The 16,123-nt window shown below is 47.5% G+C and overlaps 1 long non-coding RNA gene across 1 annotated transcript in view; it reads left to right on the top strand.

The window, feature by feature from the left end:
• The window catches only part of LOC125086205 (uncharacterized), a 30,067-nt gene extending 15,940 nt beyond the window's left edge, over positions 1-14,127 (top strand). The window contains exon 3 of the long non-coding RNA XR_007123121.1: positions 12,985-14,127. This is a non-coding gene — a long non-coding RNA (uncharacterized LOC125086205). The remainder of the gene's footprint in view (positions 1-12,984) is intronic.
• Positions 14,128-16,123: the final 1,996 nt, after the last annotated feature.

A 16,123-nucleotide genomic window follows, 5' to 3' on the forward strand; every position in this document is an offset into this window, starting at 1 on the left:
TGCTTTGAGCAATGCTCGGCATGGCGAGAGATGGATAAAGGCTGGCTCTCGTTATCATCATGGGCACGGGAGGCTCCGGTGCTCATCAGGACTAATTGGCAGTATTTCAGTGAGAGAGCAACAGTGATGTCCGTTCCTCCCTGCCCTCGGCATGGAGTGTGTTAGTGACCACATCTGATCCCAAAGAATAGTTTGGGAACTCTTCCTGTTGTCCCCTCCAGATGGGGATAGGAACATCATTGGCTGTGCAAAGGCAGGAAATTTAGGCAGACAATTAATTGTGTAACAAGGAAGCAAACAGAACAGAACAGAGACCCACCACCTGTGAGTCCAGCTCTCAGCGAGTCCCCTTGTTGCCCTTGGAAGGGATGTTCTGCTTCGTGGGGGACAAACAGGGCAAGCATACCTGGATCCTTACAATCACAATTGGTAGCAAGGGAAGCACCTGTCTTTTAGCACGGAGTTTTATGGCCTATCAATCCTTGAAGGCAAGACATCATTAATCAAGACACAGTTTCAAAATGTGTTCATCATTACCCACTCCTGTTGATGAAAAACCCCAACCTCTTCTGGAGAAAATGACTGATGGAAAGAGAGTCTTTGAGGCCATTAAAACACGCTCATGATTCTCTTTATTTTAGTGAAAAACTAAGTATACCTTTTCCTCAGATGAGAAAGACAAATCAAGTCTTGTGTCTGATCTTAGCAAAATTCAAATACTTGCTTTGAAATGCCAGTAATTCTATTCAATTCCTTTTCTCTTGTGCAAATACCGAGGGATAGACATTATGTGATTCTTCAGATGTTCAAACCGTTATTTAGGATCAGGAGTTCCTCAAATTCATATAGAATTTATTTCTAGAATGGCCTCTGACCATAACAGAAACAAGGTGGATGTATTAGAGCTATTTATTGGAAATTCATGATACCCTAAAGACCTTCAACCAGAAAAGACACCTGGTTCACAAGAACGTTGGAAAGATGGCAGGGAAAAAGGTTTTGTGATGGTTACCTCTGTTTTATAGTATTTTTGGTTCTCCAAGACTGTGGTCACTTTTAGCCTTTCTGGTGCTTGCATTTCCAGAACTCTGTGCCTCTCTGGTTCAGTTGCACAGATGTATATACCAAAGACACCCAAGGGCACGAGACATTGGGATATATATACTTGAATGAAAATACAGGGAAAACACAAAATTTACATCTTGGTGCTGCATGGTCTTGTTACAAACACAGCCCCAGTGAATCACACCTCCCAGTAGCCACCCCCCCTCACACATTCCTCTTCCACGATGACAGTGGGCTCAGCTACATGACTTGTCTGGCCAATGAGACACACACAGATGTGATGGAGGCAGAGGCCCAAAGAACACTTGTGCACTGAGTGAGCCTTGTCCCCCAAGGACCCTGAGATCACCAGGCTGTGAGGGAGCCCGGAAGTCAATACCATGAAGCAGGAAAGGGCCACTGAGTCCTGTCCCCAAGGGTCCCTCAGCTGAGTGCAGCTGCACAAGTGATCCAAGACATGACCTGCAGAAGGGTGACTCAGCTAACTCACAGCATCGTGACAAGTGATAAATGGTTAGGTTGCTAAGATTTGGGGAGGTTTACGACACAGAGATACCCGACAGTGACAGTGTAATAAAAACCTGTACTATGTGGCAGTGGCTCTGGGACTGGGAGTTTGGCAGAGGCTGTGGGGGCAGTGAGCAGACTTCTGGTGGAGCCCGGAAACCTGACACGAGGCTGTGACTGGAAGCTGATCCCAGGCAACCCATGCCCCATAGCAGGGCCCCACCTGGCGGCACTGCCCCCTCCAGGGACCTGGAAGATGGAAAAGGCACCTAATGAACTTGTGGGTTTGGCTTACAGTTTCCATTTGGGATGCTAGAAGGGTCAATTACCTTAAAAAGTTGTATGTAATAGGGTAGGAGGAGAGAGGGATGCTTTCCAGGAAGAACTGCTCTGTTCAGAAGCAGAATTTAAGTCAATATGCAGGGTCTGGGGAATGCTGGGCTGGGAGAGAAAACCACTTCATATTTCCAATCTCTCCAACTGGAAAAAGATTCTCCAAACAAGAAATGACATCAGGTTCCAGACAAATCAAGAGTGGCTGTGAGGCTTTGCAAGGACCACAGAAAGATCTCAACTGGACTTTCTTTGCTAGACAAAAGGGCTTTTAGGAATTAAGGGCACTTTTCCCCACAGCACCTTGACATGCTGACCAAAGTAGAGGCCTATCTCAGAAGTAATTGTTGGTGTAGCTTTTGTGGAATGAAATGGACCATAGCCTGAGATGTAGAAAGCCCAAAGGTTTATAAGAGAATCAGACAAGCTTAGACCAAAGGACCAGGAAGCAAGCAGAGAAAAGTCACTTAGCAGTGCTCATGCACTATTTGCAAAAGAAAGCCCTTCAGAGGGGGAGGGCCAGGCACCTCCAGGGAGTAAATCCAGTTCTGCGTAAGAACTGTTTCCCGCACTCAGGGTCCAAGACCCTGCAACTGTGGTCCAGCTGGATTTCAAAACCGTTATGGACCAGTGACTGCTAGGTGGCTCTCTGTTCCTCCCCCTTTAAAGTGGGAGTATCTATTGGGTAGTCCATCTCAAAATTGTGTACCCAGTATGTCTGGAGCAGATAATATTTTTTTTAGCCCATGGGTCCTGAACAATGAGAAGCTGCACAGGGAAATGCACCTCAGGAGGTTCAGCCCACAGCTGGGCCTGAGACGATCAGGGCATCCTGGACTGGACGTCTGGGGCCATGACTGGATGGGATCTTTGGTGGTTTGGGAGGCATCGTGCATTTTTCAAATGGAAGAAATGTGAATCATTGGGCCACAGCGGGAGACTGTGGCGTGTTGTTATGGCAACAACCCTCAGTGAATTATGCTTTGCTGTATTCATGCCTTGAGCAGCCCCCTCCCACAATGACTCTGGCTGTGGCTACCAGACTTGCTTTGGTCAATGGGACATCAGCACCTGTGACACAAGCAGAGACTTGAAAACTGTTTTTGCTCTGGCCTTGTTCTCTTGGCAGCTGCCCTGAGACCACTGTGCTGTGACAAAGTCTGCTGAAATACCACACGGGGGACAGAGGCCCTGTCACCCCAAATAGTCCTGGTTTAGCCCTGTACTTGGCTCACACTTCCGCTAAACGTGGCTTCATGGACGGGGGGTGGGGCTTCAGGAAAGACCAGTGGAGAATGGCCCCAATGACTCACAGCATCAGATATAGAATATATTGTTGTTTTAGGCCTCTAACTTCGGGATGATTTACCACACAGAGACAGATAAACGATGCAGGTGTCCCTTACTCAGCACCCAGTTACATCAAGTAAATTGTAGCATAGGAAGATGCTGCAAACTTGGGATATGTGGCTTTCTGAGAGTCCCTGATGTTCTCTTAGTGGCTTTGTGTGCAGAACGAAGGACTGACGATGGAATGAGGGCAGGTATTAGAAGTCTCAGCTGCCAGTGAAGATGATGAATAATGGGGTGCAGTCCTTGATGAACGCGGGGCAGAAGGGAAAGAGAACGGGCTAGGAAACAGGGAGACCTGGTGCCATTGTAGTTCTGCAAGTTAACTTTGGGCAGGTTCCTGAACTTCTGAGTCTTTGCTTCTGTGCTTGTGAAATGGGAATGACATTGTTTATGAGATCTCTATCGGGATTAGCCATGATAACATGTACAGGAGCATGCTGTGTAATGCCTCGCGCAGGGCAGGTGTGCACTGCATGTTGGTCTCTCTCTTCTTGACCTTGCGTTGTTCACCATACAGCATTACACTGAGGAGGCCCTTGGGACCTTGTCCGTGAGGATCATGGAGCAGCAACTCCAGGAGGAGGGAAGCCGGGAAACTGGATCTGTCAGCCAATTGCAGGGGTAGAGGAGGATTTCTGAATTGGGGTTAGGATTCTCTCCCATGTGATTGCCTTGGTCTTCTCAACATTGTGCATTGGTTTAGTCCCTGGAACCCTCTTCCTCTCTCACTTGTCAAAATACTCTGTCCTCAGTCCCACTTCTTTAGGGTCCTGCTGGAGTACCTCCTTGTCTTATAAGTTACTGTCAAAATATGAATTCCATCTAGAAGTAGAGTCCGTAACGTGTCTCTGACATAACCCATGACATATAAAGGAAGGTATTCCTTCTATGAGAAATGATGATCTTACTTTTGGCTCTGGGATGTGGTCACCCAGCAAAGGCAATGTTTCCTCAGTCAGATGAGATGGTCCCAAAAAGTCAAGCAGAGGATGCAGTTGGGCACATACCAGGACACTTCTGGAATAAAGGTTCCAGGGGAACTCCTGGCTAACCGGAAGGGCACCATGGTTGTCCATAGTTGTCTAGTTCAGTCTATTCCCCTTTCACCTCTGCTGGCCTCCAGGATAGTTTGTGATAGCAAGAAATGATCACCGTGGTGCAGTGGGGAAAAAGTGTCAATTAACCTCAAAACACAAGATGGCTGAAGAAGAAAAATGCTGATGCTCTTCCAGGGCAGATAACGAGAAAATTCTCTTAGGTAACTATTGCTTATGGTCCCTTAGGGAAGGGAATCCATCTATTATGAAGGTCCTCAAGATGTACATGACCCATGGTAGACCAGGCATAGTTTATCAACCTATTCCTTCCCATCTTTTTTTCACTGATCTTGCTGATTTTCAGATTGGTGTCAGGGTATAACTCTTTGGTTTTCTTTTGTTAGTTTTGTTTTTGGATTTCCATTTGTTGAACAAACCTTAATGCATTAAAGATTGTACTTGGTCTTTTACATGCATTTTTCTAATTAATCCTCATGCCTACCCTACATTGAAGATATTACTTTCTCTACTTTATAGATGATTTTGATTTGGAGAGATGGGAAAGCAGATCTGTCTGACTCTGAGGATTTTTTTCATTCCCCGCACCACAGTGGTGGAGGGTAGGGCAACTGCAATGCCTTATTATTTTTTTTAAAGTATTTTATTTTAATTCCGGTATAGTTAGCATACAATGTTATATTAGTTTCGGGTGCACTGCCTTTAACTCAAGAATGACTCTATTTATCTTTGGGAGAACGGGTCTCTTCACTGATTAGATTCTGGTTTTGCTTCCTCCTGTGGTCCTGTTGATTACAAAGTGCCTTCTGAAGACTTCTCACCACCAGAATGGTTCAAGTTCTGCTCCAACTGAGAGCTGATTTGTTTACTCTTATTAGTTTTATCTGGTTGAAGCCTTCCTTGCCCTGCTTTTTTTTTTTTTAAAGGATAGTATTGTTCTATTGAATCATAGAACCATTATTTTGCTAGGCTCTTCCCTTAAATGTTGTGTTGGTCTTGTCTTTCTTAAATTATAGTTCTGGATTTTTTTCTGACTGATATTTTCTGTGAGGAACAGGTTAGACTTAGATATGATATTTCATCGTTAACCATGTTACACTATTATGTGTTGGAAAAATTTGTCAGGAGGAGCTTTAAGATTTCTTACAAATGAATCGATCCTGCTTTGTCCTTTGTACATAAAGCTAGTAATGGACTCGTGTATCAAGGCTTATCAGGAAACAGCCCACACAAACTGAAAAACTGAAGAGAGGTTAATGAAAGGAATTATACACAAAGCTAGAAACAAGGTTGAGGAAAGCCTACAAGGGTTGGCATAGGACCTTGGGAGCCACTGCAGCTCCCAGGGCTGAAGGATCCTGGCATTGGAGAGTGAAACTCTATGGAGACAAGAGTCTTTGCAAAGAGTCTTTGCAAAGCAAAGTGCCTTTGCTTGGGGCAGCCAACCCATGGTGGCCTGGCAGGGAGGGAGCTGGAGGCACAGGGAGACTAGCCTTTCTATCTTCCCATCCTCTAATCTCCTGGTAATGCCATCCATTGGCTGCATTTCAGAAGCAAAGGGGCAAGGGAACCTACTTACGCAGCCCATAGGGCCAGTCTCCTGGGATACAGAGCAGGGGGCAGAGGTGTGCACAACGGTGTGGGGAGCCCAAACAGAAGACATTCAGCACAGCTGGGATGTGGGATCCAATAACTAATGCTTCTGTTCAACTTGAGATTGAGACCATGGAAAGCCTTCATGAGAATGGTCTCCTAACAGATCAGATAGTGATTCCAGTCTTTAAAAAATGGCCAGTGTTCTGCTTCTGCTTCCTCCAGTGCTTCTTTTTAATTTGTTTCTTAATGATTTGCAACAATCGATGCATGATCTAGCTGCACATGCCCTTATTATGAAAAGTATAAAAATAACTATTTTCTTTGCTGGTGAAATAATTTTATTGTCATTAACCAGAAATGGCCTCTCTGTCTTATTGGAAAACAGAACGGCTTGACTTTGACTTTTCTAAATCCCAAATCATCATTTTTGGCAGATAGTATTTTCAATTTAATTGACTGTAGTTGATGATTACATGTAGCTGGCGGTCTCTTTTAGGGGTATACTTTGTAACCATTTCTCTCCGGTGGTTTCATGAAAAAATTATGCTATTTAAAAGTAGACATTTCTTGGGTGCATCATTGACATTTGTCTGTTGGTTTGTGGGGCCTAGGAGATTAGTAAAATCTGTGTTGGAAATGTTCTTAGGTATGTAGTGTCCACGCCTGCCCAGTAGACACTGGTTGAGTGAAGGAGTGAAGGGATTTACTTTGTAGCTTGGATCTTATCTTTCTTTCTGAACTGTTTTTAGGAGAAGGTTTTTGGAAGCTGCCACGTGGAGGTGGAGTGACCCACAATCTGGGTCTTGGGGAGGAAGCTTTATTTACTTTAAGGGGAGTGAAGCTATCTTTCATCCTATTGATTTTCGAGCTGTACAGGAGTCTTCTTCATTAGCAACACAGATTGCATGCAGTTCATACTCTTGTCAAATGTTGAAATTTGTACATTTCTGTTGCCCAGTGCCTAGCGGCGCTTTAATAAGAAGCATGAGCATGACCGCTAAAGGGTATGCAGTCCTTTCATTATTCCAGCTCGGCAATGGCCGATAGAACTCTCTGCAAGGATGTAAACTTTCTTCAATTCTGTAAATGTGCTATGCAGTCTGACAGCACTAGCCACCTGTGGTTACTGGACATCCCAAACGTGGCCATTAAGACTGAAGAATAGCATTTGTCCTTTTTTGTTTTATCTTAATTAATTTGAAATAGCCATGCATGCCACTGGCTACTTGCCATATTAGCAGCCACCCTAGAGCTTGTAGATTTTATCCCTCAATTAAGTCAGACTCTTCTTCAGCTTTCAAAAGAAGAGGATTTATTGGGCTGCGTTTTATTTCTCTCGTGTCATTTACGGTGGTTTTAGAACATGTTCTCATAGTCTTGGACAGTCTTCCATTGAGCTACGGAAGCCCATCACCCTGCCCTTGAGTGTGGGTTGGCCCTAGTGACTTGCGTCCCATAAACAGAATGTGGAAGAAGTGATATCACGTGAGTTTCGAGACGGCTCACGAGAGATGGGAGAGCCTGCCTGGCCCTCTCCCTTTCCTCCTGAGCTTTCACATAAGAATCCTGGCTGCTCTAACCTTCCCACGCTGAAGTCCAGTAGAGCGAGCACCTCCCCAGCTGTTCTAGCCCCCAACTACTACTTCGGCTGTGGATGATTCCAGACCCAGCCACTGTCTGATTGCAGCTCACTTGAGCCAGAACTGCTTGGCTGAGCCCAGTCAGTCCCCAGTGAGATAATCATAAATGATTGCTATCATTTGAAACCACGATTTTGGGGTTGTCACAGAGCACTAGCTCACCGGAACACTCGTGCATGAAAGGATGAAGCCGGAAACTGTTCTATGAAACTCTGGTGTATTCATTGTTGAGCAATGTCCACTACATCACTATCTGTTAGATCTGTATCAGGAAGGGTGCCCTTTCTTGGACAACTAATGTTCTTTTACATTCATACTTTTTGCTTTGGTCGTCGGGAAGCTCAAAGGCGAATTCTTGCCTCACCTTTGTAACTCAATGAGACTATGGAGGATTTGTTTCTGTGTGTTTACTTTTCCTTTGGTCTCACCTCATTATTCCCTTTATCTTTTTCTCCTTTTAAAAAATGTCACTGCAGTGTGGATATTGTCAAGCCACTTCCAACAATGGAATCAAGTCATGTTAAACATTTGCTGAACCCATGTGCCCTATAAACTCAGCCAGTGGGCTAGTGATGATGGCTGGGAGAACTCTGGCACTTTCTAACTCCCAAGTGGCTGTAGTTCACAGGAAGGAAATGAAACCCTGAGAAGCAGAGTGACAGCTGAGGGGTGCATGTTGGTGGTGGACAGCAGAACTTCAGCCCGGGGAAACTGGCTTACCCCTCACTCACACACATGGTGTCCACGGGTCAGATCCTGGTTCCTTATGAAGGGTCCACTCTGGGGATGGGACAGTGGTGTAGAGATAAAGAAGACCTTGCTGAGGGACTGACCCTCAAGATCGTACCCAGTGGGAGATAGCACACGTGTGGAAACATGAAATGATTTATCATAAACGACACATGAGTTCACACCAGTGAGGGGTCACTGGCAAATGCAGGATCGTGGGAGGCTTCCCGAAAGAGTGCTACCGAGCCAGGCCTGGGTGTGGGGCTGTGATTCAGACGTGTGGACACCGGGGGAGGGGATGAGGTGAAGGGCAGGCAGGACTAGCGGCCATGGGTTTCATGCTGGGAATTCTAGACACTGTGGCATTTGGCCGGGAAGATATTTTGGGCAGCAGAGATTGTGACACATCTCAAATTATCCTATACGAGTACTTGCTTACTCTTCTGTTTATGAAACCAGCTCCATCCAAGGGCAGGTGACTTGCACATGTGGACGGGACAGACTCAGAGAGAGAGACAGACGCTAATTACGGCTTCCCCAGAGCTGACTGTCCAGAAAACCCAACACATGGGGCTGTGTTCTGGGAGAACTGCTTAGAACCCTTCATCAACAAGGAGCACTCTGGCTTCCATGTGGAGAGGCTGCTGGAAGAGATCCCACAAGCTTGAGCAGCCCCGAGAACGAGGACATCTCAACACGCGTCAGAACGCTCAGCTGCTTCTGAGTGCCTTTCATTTCTCGCGGCCTCCTTGTGACCACGGGAGCAGGGCAATCCATGGACAGGGCGCCCGGCAGAGCTGGACAGCGGGATTTCATGGGGACAGCCCTACGGTTCTTTCCTGCGTTTGCTTGGTCGGCCACAACTAGTAATAGGTGCTTTTCCTGAAAGTCCACAGTTGCCTTTTGCAATAGGAAAACCCCCGGTCAGATGGATAGGATATTACTAATGGTGTGAAAACTTTTCCGGGCCATTAAAACAAGATCCTTCCCCTTGCCTACAAGTGAAAGTTTAACAAAACTTCCTTGGTTGGAAGACAAGAAAACAATGTCTGATTACATCAAAGTTCAACGCCATCCTGCCAGATTCTTCTGGGCACACAAAACCCCCAAAAGGCAGGAGCCCCACCAGTGTCTGGACTCGGAATCCAGTGTCTGGACTCGGAATCCAGCCTCTTGGGGTGCTTTCCATAGAGGGCTTCCAGTGGTGTGAAACCACCCATAATCACAGCTGCTCTATTCACCTTGCCCAGTGCCATCCTCTGATAAGTCATTTCCCTATTTGGTGTCTCGTCGAATCCCAATCACAGCTCCAAGAGGTGAAGATGATTCTTTGACTCTTGCAGATGGGAACACTGAGGACCGGATAATTTAAGCACATTATCCCATCTCGGGGCAGTATCAGCGGAGGGGTTTCCACCTGGTCTTGGGGTCAAAGTCCATTTGGGCTCCCGAGCAGGGTTGGGAGAGGCGAGGCAGGGATGGGAACCACAGGTGGAAGGGTGACCGCAGAGGTACACGGGCCAACATCTGATCATCTAGGATAGGCTGTCCTCAGACAGGGCAGCCTCTCACCAGCCTTCCCTCTGCCTGGGAAGGTCACGAGTCAGTGTCAGAGATCGCCGGATCCGGAAGTGACCAAAGTTATCGTGGAGTTCAAGTCCTTCCATTTTCAGATGAGCAAGTGGAGGCCCTGGGGACACGAGGTTTTGCAGAGACTCACACAGCCAACTGGTGAGAAGCCGAGACTGTTCCCCAGGTTTTTGGATCTTATGCAGGAATTTCTCCTGCTTCTCTGGAATACACTCCCTGTCACGTGCTCTCCTTGGACGAGGTAGAGACGCGTATGCAGCGAGAGACGGTTGGGCACCCCATCAGTCAGCGAGGCCACTCCACGACAGCCGGGCTCATCAGTGTGCCGGGTCTGTGCCAGACACGTCCTGCACCTTGTCTGTCATCATCACAGGGGCTCTGCAAGTGTGTATCGTTGTCTCTGTGAGGCGATGAGGCCAGGGACGAGGAGGGGCTTGGAGGGAAAATAGGGCCTTCCGTGCCCTCTCCGCTGCACTGTGAGACCCCTGTAGTTATTTATCTCTTGTCCTGGAAAACAGAAATGTCTGCTTTTTTTAAAAAAATTTATATGGCCAAGTATCATTTTTGGGAAACCATTAAAATTCAAGTTGTCTGTGTTTATTCCTAGAACTATATGATTAAAAGGGAGATAAGGGAGACGAACCAGTTATCCCTTTCAGACAGCATCCTTAGAAGGCTTGACTTTTTTTTTTTTTTGTGAAGGAAAACCAACTTTTTAAAAAGCTGTAATTCAAGTCATATGCTTAAGTAATTTTTTTAGAAGATAGACTTCTTTTTTTTTTTTTAACCCTTATTCATCTAGAGTGTTGGGGGCAAACCTCTAGAGGCTCTTTTGTATTAATTAGCTCTTCCCTTCAAGTACTAATACCTTCAGGAGCACGAAGCATATTCATCATTTATACCTCTGTTAGGCTTTCTCTGGTGCACCTACTTTCCTCTTAACATTTGTGACATGCCTTCCAAATTTAAAAAAAAACCAAAAAACAAAAAAAAAATTTTTTTTTTAACTTGGACAACTTGAGGAATGGAGAGATGTGAGTGCCATGCCTCCAAGGAAGAATGTGGACCACAGATGGGTGGCCTGGGACTGCTTGGCACCGGAGAACCAGCAGAGAAGGGTGCCAGAAGGTGGGGATATGGAACTGACAGAGAGGGAGCTGGGAAAGTGTCAAAGCAAAATTTCTGGATTTCCATCCACCCCACCCCTGACCCCTCATGGCTATTCCGGGCCAGTGTGCCCCACGGTCTTGACACGACGTAGGTGACTAAGTACTGGCTGTCAGCTCTGACCGTTGCCAAGCACGGCACTGAAATGTCGTGATGTGTCTTTCAGCGTGATTCCACACACGTGCCTCTGTCATTCGACTCCATCCTTTCTCACACGGGCCCTCTGCTCCTACCAGCACCAACCAGAAGAGTCACATCCTAGATCGCTCCCACAGAACTGGAGTAAGAGCCTTTCCCCCTGAGAGCAGGTGCCTCAGTGTCAAATCCATCATGGTGAGGACTCTGAACCTGAGGTTGACTGGCTTTGGTGCCTGGGGGTTTCCTGGTTCCTAACTGCTGCCTTGGTCTTTAACCTCTTGGGAGGCACCTGATTCCTGATTGTTTGTTTGGCTTCTGAGCCCTGTTGGCTTTTCCCATTCCCAGCCCCAACCTGTAATTCCCAGATTTGTTCTACTTTTCTGCCTTCCCACCCTACTGCCTACTTTCTGCTTCCCACCCTGGCTCGGGACTCCTCATCACCAGCAGTCCTGACCCAATAGGGAGAGTCCACCTCATTGAACAGCCAAGCAAACAGGAGGACCGTGGAAGGGTCAACAGCCTCATGTTGCCGTCTAGCAACTGGCACAATTCTCATGGCCTTTTTGATGTCGGAGCTGTTTTACATGTAATGGGAATTCAACGAATGCTTGAACAAAAGAAATATTTTGTTATCAAGGGGCAATAATTGTTATTCTCCCCAGTGTTGAGTTAGCTATGCTTCTATAAATTATAACGTAGTATTCGAAATTTATATAGAGTTCCTGTGGTGTCCTGAAATTGGGGTCAGCGCACTTCTCCAGAGAAGACCAGACATGTTCCTGTGATGAGGGCTCGTGAAGGATAATTTCTATTGTTTCTCCCTCCTTCTAAAAGTGAACAAAAGTCAGTTTCCCCACAGAGCCTAGGTTTTTGATGTAACTTTACCTGTGTGAAATCCCAGCTTATCTCAATAGGGTATCAACAAAGGAAGGGGAATTTCCCATCCGAGATAACTAACCCAAATCAAAACAAAACTCAATTCCCAGGAAAGCTCTGGCACTTTGTCTCACAGGTTTTTTGAGAATGTGTAACCATGGGCATGTAGTTTCTTGGGCAAAAGTGACTGGATTGATTTCTTACTCTTTTCCAGGAATACATTGAGGCATACACAAAATAAGATAGGCTGGGTCCTTGGGGTGCTGGGGTGGCTCACGCGGTTAAGCGTCTGCCTTTGGTTCAGGTCATGATCTCAAAGTCCTGGTATTATTGGGCTCCCTGCCTTGTGGGGAAGTTGTTTCTCTCTGCCCCTCTGCAGCTCTCACTCCACCCCTCTCCCAGCTTGTTCCCTCTCTCAAATAAATAAATCAAATCTGAAAAACCAAGATAAAGCGAATCCTCAAACACTGATCCTTTCAGACCACTGTTCTTAAGACCTCACACTGAGCTTATTTCTAAACATGTGAGTTACAGCAGATAAGTCAGTGGGTCAGTGTCAACTCTTAGAGTTCATGATGGTTTTAAGGGGACGTCATCAACCACATTCCTGCCCAACTCTCAAAGCTGTTGATCTCTACAATGTCCTACTTGACTATATGTGTAGCAGTGTTTGAGCTGTAGGATCTGGTGGGGCTGGGAATGCCGGCCTTGGGCGGGATTCGGGAGGGTGCTTTGCAATTATGTGACACACCAGTGTCCTTCCCGTCATCACCGTGGCATTGGCTGGGTCAACAACAGAACGCTATTCCCGGTTTACGTTGAAATTCTCTGTTGTCTTTTCAAATCCCAAGTAAAGACTTCCTCCCATTGTGTAAATCAAGAAGTCTGACCAAGTATTGTGTTTGGCATTCTGTTGCTGGAAATCTCTCTTACAGGGGCCACCCACAGGTGTCCGAGAGTGGCTCGAGTGACTGTCAGTGCTGATGATACAACGCCGCGTGCAAGCCGAGTCTTTGTGGCAATGACCCATCCTCGAGGGACAGAGGAAAGATAAGCAGGAGCAAATCAAGGAGGTGTCCAGCAACAACTCAGACGTCCTATCGCTCAGACGACTGAGGCTGTAGAGAGCAGGATGGGAACACTGAGGAAGGAGTCCCTGATAAACCAGTGCAGTAATTGGAAGTGTTTCTGAGGGTGGGAAGGAGGACTCGGGAGGCCTGGGGGGTGAGATAAGGCAAGCCATCAACATGTCAAGGTAATTTGCTAGCAGTTCTGACTTTGGGTCGAGGTGTATAAACCTGCCGGCCGTGATGTATGAAGCCTGCTAACCCGAGGAAGCCGGGCCACAGAAGGACCATTGCAAAGTGGAGGCTGCTTGGGACTGACAAGAGGGACCCCCACCCGTTCCTGTCAGTGTGACATCTGTGCTGATGAAGGCAGACCCTCATGACCAAGTGGGTCGACAGCCCGCGGGTGGGCATGGCCTCCATCGAGGACAGCATAGCGTTTCCCAGCTCTCCTTAATCCTGCAAGTGGTCCTTAAGGACTGATGTTCTCAAAAGCTGCAAAATGGGTTGAAATGCTTTTGGGAAACTTCATCCGTACTGGCCAAAGGGAGGCTAAGTACCTCTCTGAACCCACACCGACTTTGCATACCCCTCACTGTCTCCCTGAGCCCGCCCAGACTACGTACCCCTCCTCACTTTGTTACTCTACAACCTGACGCCATCTGCTTCCCGCCGTCCTAAGCTCACACCTACAGCACACACCCCTCGACATCTCGATGATTCCATGTCCGCTGTGTGCTGAGCTCAGCCGAGATCTCTAACCCAGCTCACTGACTTCATAGCGATTGTGGATTGCTACGAAAGCACTAGGTTTTTCTCCCCTCAATATCTATTTTTCCATTCTGCCTCGAAGTAAACCCTGGCTCATCTCCCAGCCTCCTTGCCCTTACATTTGGTCACAAGCCAAGTCTGGCCAATGGTATTTAAACCAAAGTCAGGGGCGCCTGGGTGGCTCAGTCAGTTGAGCATCTGCCTTCAGCTCAGGTGATGATTCCAGGGTCCTGGGATCGAGTCCTGCATCGGGATCCTGCTCAGCGGGGAGTCTGCTTCTCCTCTCCCTTTGCCTGCTGCTCCCACATCTTGAGCTCTCTCTCTCTCTCTCTGTGTTTCAAATAAATAAATAAGAATTAAAAAAAAAATAAACAAAAGTCGTCAGTTGGGACTTCTGGGAAGGTTCCTTGAAAGGGGACAGAATGCCAGCGTGTTTTGCCCTTAGTCCTTTTATGTTTTCTGCTCATTTTGAAAACAGATATGATGGCTTAGATCTCATCAGTCATCTTGTGACTCTGAGAACCAAAGTCACTGAATAACGTGGTTGGTTCCTAAATTTGGGGGAGCTTGGGTTCTTGATAACTTTGTGGAACTACACCACCACCTTCTGTGCCTCTTATCTTTTGATTTTTTTCTGTGACAAGAGGAACCTTCGTGTTCCTTAGGCTGTTGTATCTTGGTCTCCGTTGCTACAGCTGAAGGCAATTTCTCTGGACACAGCCCTCACCGAGCCCACCTGCCTGCGCACCTGCTCCCCAGCCCCTCGGCCAGTGTGCGTCCACTGCACGTGATTGTCAGACCATGATGTTGCGTAAGTGAACAACTGCCCTCTTTGTTTTTAATGACAAGATGAGCCCGTGCACTTCCCTTTCGGCTTATCCCAATGTATAAAGTGGAATGGATCAGAGTCTCTGAGGTTCATAGTCACGTTCTACAAATGTTAATGGAGCAAGTGAAACCAGCACGACACCGTGGACACAGAAACCGGCAGTTAGGCGGTACAGAGAGACGTGGGATCCATGACCCAGTCACGTTGTGCGGGTACCTCTGCCTCACGGAGCGGGGCGTGTGATGAGGTTAGCAGCGGCGAACTTTAAGATTTCCTAGTGTAAAGCTGAGTCACACCCGCGACACTTCCCAAAGGGCTAGATTTGAAAAAAAAAAAACCAAAAACACATTAATTTATCTTGTCTTGAAGCTTTCTGCCTAAAAATCCAGGAGAAATAAAACTCAAGATACGGAGATTACAGCTGGAAGGCGGGCAGGGGGCAGCAATCTCCGTATCTTGAGGGGACAGGTTCCTGGGTGGGGAAAGCAGGGGCTGCCTCGTCCCTCCTGCGGGCAGAGCCCTTGGCCCACCTCTGCCATGCGACTCCTGCTCTAGTTCCAGTTCCTCCTGTTTCTTTAGGGGAAAGCCCGCCCCATTCCCTTTAGGGGAAACCCCTTCAGCTTGGTTGGGGGAGGTCCTCTGAGAAGACAAGTGTTCGGGTGAATGATTCCTCCACCAAGGACCCCTCAGGCTGTGAGGCGCCAGGTGGAAAAGGCTGTGATGGCATCTTTAGGAAGGAAGGGTTATGTGGGTGTGAACCCGCCGGTCCTGCTCCATCAGAGCGGGGTGGGGGGTGGCTTCAGATCTGTGAGCAGGAGGTTTGCCATAACGACCAGAGGTGAGTTTAACTAGGGGCTCTTGGGCGTCTGGACTCTCTGCTTCTAGGCGTCTACCCTTCCCTTCCCTGCCGAAGTGCCTCGAAGGGGTGAGGGCGTGTCCTCGAGACACCGCAGGACCCGCTGGGACCGGCGGGTGGGGCCTGCGATGCTCTGGGGGCCGCGGGTTGCTGGTCAGACCTGGGGTCCGGGGGTCACATGGGTGCGTCGTGCACGCCTCCTGGTTCTGCTCTTTACTGATCCCTGGGGCGCTGGTGTTCACAGAGTCATTTCTCTGAAAAAATAACAAGGAGAAAACAATAAAAATGGTTTTTCAGGATGGATTTCCTGTCTTCCGTACCTCAGGAGTCCTACGTCCTGCCCACCCTGCCCACCTCAGCCTTTGGATACTCTTTCTTTTCTTTTTCTTTTTCTTTTTTTTTTTTTTAATTTAAAGATTTGATTTATTTGACACACGCACACACGCACGCACACACACAGAGCACAAGCAGCGGGAGCTGCAGAGGCCGAGGGAGAAGCAGGTTCCCGCTGAGCAGGGAGCCTCACTCTGGGCTCCATCCCAGGACCCTGG

The sequence above is a fragment of the Lutra lutra genome, chromosome 15 (assembly GCF_902655055.1).
Source record: "Lutra lutra chromosome 15, mLutLut1.2, whole genome shotgun sequence".
In the NCBI taxonomy this organism is placed as follows: Eukaryota; Metazoa; Chordata; class Mammalia; order Carnivora; family Mustelidae; genus Lutra; species Lutra lutra.